Raw genomic sequence first — 5619 nt, forward strand, 5'->3', positions numbered from 1 at the left:
TCACCATTTGTATAAGTATAAACCACAACCAATATTGAACCAATAAATAGTTTGGTTCGATCGATTTTGATATTACCGTACATTGGTTTACACGAAGAGTGACGCTGGGTACCTCCATATAGCCTTCAAAACCAAAAGTAAATTTTGCTTTTGAGGTCATATGGGGCTGCCTCTTACACTCAACCTCTATTTCATTTATTACAACCAAGTAAAAAGATTTGTTGGGACAAAATGTGTCGTCCTAAGTCTTGTGGGGGTTTGGAGTTTAGAAAGGCGGACCATCATAACAGGGCTCTACTCTTAAAGCTAGGTTGGAGATTACTCACTGAGCCCTAGTCTCTGTGGGCTCGTGTCCTGAAAGCGAGGTATTTCCTTAAATATAGTTTATTTGACCCCGCCACTAGAGCCAAAAAGGCTCTTGGACTTGGAATAGAATTGCACAGGTTATCCCTGATTTGGAGAGTATGGTGTGTCAGCGGGTTGGTAATGGAAGCACTACTTCTTTTTGGTATGATAAATGGATTCTTTTCCTCTCAGGTAATCTCTCTCATACTGCTATTACACCCCTAAAGTCTAATGATAGATTGTTGACAGTTCGTCATTTTCAAAGAGATAATAATTGGAATCTTGATCTTCTTAATAAATGTCTTCCCCCCTTTGCTGTTAATCATGTTTAGACAATTAAGTTTTCTACTTCAGATGATCAATGGTGGTGCTTTAAGACAAAATCTGGTCTTTTTACCACTAAATTTGCTACAAGAACTTTATCTTCCACTACACGAACTTCTAATACTTTTGTTAGTTGGTGGAAATGTTTTTGGAATCTTCAGCTTCATCCTAAATTTAAAATTTTCTTCTGGTGTTTGCTCATTGCAGGACTTTCCACCAAGGATATTTTATCGAAATGGATCCAGATTGACTCTACATGTGCTCTTTGTGGAAATGGTGTTGAATCTTTATGGCACCTTTTCCTTTCTTGTGATTGGGTTAAATGCATCTGGGCAGCAGGACCACTTGGGTTAAGGCCTGATTCTCTGGGATTTGCTAATTTCAGTCTTTTCTGTCGATTTTTCTACTATCACCTTCGGTCTGATACACTTATGTTATCCTGGTTTTTTAATGTTTTTATTATTACTTGCTACTATATTTGGACAAATAGGAACAAGGTTGTGGTCGGGTCTGAACAACCTAACCCCTCATAGGTTTTAAAGGTTGTTCATAAATGGATTGTGGATTTGAATTTATATCCTTCTTCCTTTTTTTCCCTAAACTACATGGTAAATAATTTACAAATGTTCCTACATCCTTCCTCGATTAACTTGCCTAGTTATGATTATCCTATCTTAATTTGTGCAGGTTTCGGTTCCTTTGGAGTCTGGACTGACTGAGGATGGTTGGGCCTATCTCATCTTGGTACATGGACAGTTTAAGTTTTTTTTATGCAAGAACGTTACGTTTTACTACGGATTTGGTCGACAACATTTTTGCTATCCGTGAAGGATTAGACCATGCTGCCTGCATTGGGTTACAGATTAAAGAAATTTGGTGTGATAACTTATGGATCACTCAAGCTCTTCCATCTCCAACCAAATGCCAATGGCCATGGAACTTGTTTGATAGTTTGCTATATATATCTGATCTAACCCAAAATGTACATTTTAGGTTTAGTACTAATATTTTTTGTATGACTATTGCCAAAAACCTGGCAAAAAATGCTTGTACTATGACTCCCGTTTCCCCTCTACGTGTCTAATATATTATTTTCCTGCGTTTCATAAAAAAAAAAAAGAAGATTTGTTTGGAAATTGTAAAATAAAATAAAATAAAACCATCGATAAACTCACCTTTTTTTCTTTTCTTTTTTTAAATGAGAGATCAAAGCACCTTGTGCCAAATAGTGAAGCAACATAGCACTAGAGGCGCTATCAAGGGCTTTTTTTCTCTGTTGGACGCTTTAGAAGGCACATAATGAACTCTCTTTCCATGGCAAACGATGAACTCCAGAAGAGGTGATTGTTGGTGCAGAAAAAGCTTTCATGGAATTTCAAGCTGCTACTAGTGCTCCACCGGTTATCAAGAACTTGGGCTCTACAGTTGACAGTACTCCCAGGCAGTTTTGGTGGCCCCCACCTGTGGGTTTTCTCAAGGCAAATTGTGATGCGGCAAAGCCCACCGAAAGCTCTAGGGGGGGTTGGGGCTGGCCTTCAAGGATCACACTGGTGCTCTTCGAAAGCTATCTCAATTCCACTTCGTTTAGGGTCCATCCTTCAAGGAGAAATCCTTGCTGTCAGGAGCATGCTAACGGTAGCTCTGGAGGAAGGTTTTCATAGAGTTTACATTGAGTCTGACAACAAGGATGCGGTTGATTATATTGTGCACCAAAGAAGGACCCCTCCTCATGAAGTGGCGGACATCGTTGCTGATATTCAAAGGCTCTCAACCTCTTTCGTTTCCATTGTCTTTTCTTCAATTCCTAGGGCTATAAATTCAATTGCAAATGCCCTGGCCAGGAAAACCCTGTCTCTTGTGTGTGAGACAGTTTGGCCATTTTCCACTACTTGGCTTCATGATCTATGTGAGCATGATGCCAATGTTTGTACACACTCTGATAATCAGTAAAGCTCTTCCTTACCCAAAAAAAAATAGTAAAGTAACATCTTTAACTGATAGATATCTATCGAATAGTTTGGATTATCCATGTGTTAAATTTCAAACTTATATTCTAAGTATATCATTCTATGTATTGATATGCGTCTCTCTCTCTCTTCTACCAACAAAAAAAGACATGCATTCTCTCGACACTCCATGCATCGACATAAATCATATTAGTAGTTTTGGGATTTTCAATCCTTTAATTTGACAATTGGTCAACTCTGCTTGAGTTGAAACTTGACATGTGAGCAAAAAACATTGTAGAAGTACCTATGTGTAAAATTTGGGAAAGAGAAAGCTACCTGATTGCATGCAACCCTTGCACCCAGACATAGGGTATGCAAAATGACCATTGTCCCCTTAGAGATTTCCACCTTTTCATGGGTGTGATGATCATTTCATGCGCCATGTGTCTAGGTGCATGGTCGCGGGCCACACACGACCATGTAGCGTTTTTGCTCCCATCAAATTTAATCCCTAATTGAGCTACCGTGCATTGGAATAAGTGCCCTCATGTAGATCCTCTGTTAGGAAACTCAAACCCTTAGAATTGATTTAGGAATTTATAATTATAAGTGAAATTTATGTCTACCACTCCTGGGGTTTCAAACAATTATGTCTACCACCCCTGGAATTTCAAAAATTATTTCCATACCCCTAAGTATTAACTCTGTTAGTTTTGGAATGAAATAACAATTTTGCCCTTGTCCTCTTCTTCTTCCCTTATTGCTACTCATAGTTCTTATGTTTTTGTTCTTTGTTTTAAGATCTAATCTCTGATCTGTTTTGTCAGTTCTTTCTGCAACTAAAACTCTTTGATATCTTGAGTAGTTTTGAATTAGGATTTTCAAATCATAATTTATATTCAAAATTAGCATCTGATGTTCTATTGATTTCCGTTTTCAAAATCTGATCTTGATAAAGATTCAACCAAGTCTTGTTCTGTTGGTACTCCCAAGTTTAAGTTCTTGAATGTGCTATTATTACTACTGGTTACTGTTTAACCCTGCTTCAGATCCACAGGTCAAAATATAACTATCCACCACCACCACCGCCGTAACCTCCACCACTATAACCACTCGTTCCCCTTCAACCACCACTACCTCTATCACCACCACCTCCACCACTATAACCACCACCTCCGCTTCCAAAACCATAACCCCCACCACGGCTTGCCCCTTCCCCTATCACCACCGAAACCATCAGACTTGCTGCTTCCTTGAACATAATTGATGAAAACCCTAATCCGCCAACCTAGGGTTTGAAAAAAAAATCAAAGGAGTCTCATCCTGTTGTTTGTAGCTAAGGATGGTGGCATTGTTAGAGTTGCAGAGGGAGGGAAGAAATAATATTAGAAGAAAAAAAAAAAGAGAAAATAGCTTGGATTTGGAAGCTAGCTCCAAGATACATGGAAAGCTTGGGCTTCAACCCTTTTGAAGAAGAAGACAAGGGCTGATTACGTATGCCCCTGTGTTAGGCGCAAGGGCGGCGTGTGGTGCACAACCGGGTGACATTCTTTATATGTATATATATATAGGCCAAAGATTTCATACACGGTCGTGCAAGCATGCACGGTCGTGTCCCCTCTCACAAATAATCGGAAAAGTCATAAACCCCAACCCATATATAATGCCTCAAATCTCTCACCCTTTCACATGCACGGCTTACACAGCCGCGTATGAAAACTATCCCCATATATATATTTAGGGTGACATTCTTTCTCCCTAAATATATATATATATATATACTAGTAAAGGTGCACGTGTGACCATACGTGGATTCTAAGTAGATATATAGTGAAAACCCGAGATATATATACCTGCAAGCAAGCATCGTTTCTCATTGATGAAAACAGGGTTTACAAGGCTCCTTTGTCCCACTTTTTTTTTGGTTGAAAGTAGGTATCTCAGACAATAGAAATGTTTTATAGTATGAGATGTCCTTAAAAACTGGTTTTCGAGATCATGTGATTAGGTATTTTATCTTTAAATAGAAACAAATGATAGATAAAGCAACAGAAAAAGAAAAAAAAAAAAAAAAAATCAGCTTCAAGTTAAGGGATTCTCACTTCTTGCCTAAGAACTGCCCTATTCGAGCTTCCCATCGACCACATTTATGCAGTGTCATGCCTCTGTATTTCGAACCCCCCCTAGAGAATCTAGTGCTCTGGCGGCGAAGTATGTGCACAAATTCTTCCTTGGTCAGGTTCCTCATCTGAAAAGCAAGCAATAGAACAAACGAATATAAGTTCACAATGACAATTCGTATTTGCACAACACTCTCTAAGCAATTGTCTACTCCAATTCCCCACTCCACCTGTTTCATATCTTCATCATAATCACTGAGATTAAAATTGATGTCTGCATCAACACCCCGGAACTTAATAGCAGCTCGATCATATGCCCTGGAAACAGAAAACACAGAGATTTATATCAACCAGAAAAAGAACAAAACATTAAGGTATATCAATCTCAAAGAACAATCCAATCAGTAGAAACCCATAACTTATTGAAACTGCATAACTCAGTTTTCTAAGAGTTGGAAGCTACACTTACCTAGCAGCAGCATGACCAGCTTCAATGAAGACACAGCTGCAGCGGGTTGAGAACCCAAATCAACAGAGGCCCCAACATTCTGGCTGGCAGATCCTGAGTTCTTCTCACCCTGACAAACCAACACCGACACAATGAAAAATCACCAATAAACAACCATAAACAAAAAGCTTTAATACAATAAGAAGAAATTAGCAAAGAAGCAAAACGGATATATATATATATATATATATATTGTAGAAAGCATGGCTATTCATTCATGCGTGCCCAACACCAAAAGAAAGAAAACAAGAAACATAACGAAGATAGTTGACATGTGATACACAAGGTTTCAAAACTGACACGGTTCAGAAACCAGTGAGACATATGGTCTTGACATACATGTCATAGGCGGGACCGGTCGGGGGAGGGAATG

The 5619-nt window shown here is 38.9% G+C and overlaps 1 long non-coding RNA gene across 1 annotated transcript; it reads right to left on the bottom strand.

Moving 5' to 3' along the window:
* Window positions 1–4797: 4797 nt before the first annotated feature.
* Window positions 4798–5239, bottom strand: LOC122648692. Its single transcript, XR_006331120.1, has 3 exons — window positions 5208–5239; window positions 4969–5056; window positions 4798–4866 (listed from the first exon to the last, which is right to left on the bottom strand). It is a non-coding gene; the product is annotated as an uncharacterized LOC122648692 (long non-coding RNA).
* Between the last annotated feature and the right edge of the window lie 380 nt (window positions 5240–5619).

Source organism: Telopea speciosissima, chromosome 1 (assembly GCF_018873765.1).
Source record: "Telopea speciosissima isolate NSW1024214 ecotype Mountain lineage chromosome 1, Tspe_v1, whole genome shotgun sequence".
NCBI classification, from domain to species: domain Eukaryota; kingdom Viridiplantae; phylum Streptophyta; class Magnoliopsida; order Proteales; family Proteaceae; genus Telopea; species Telopea speciosissima.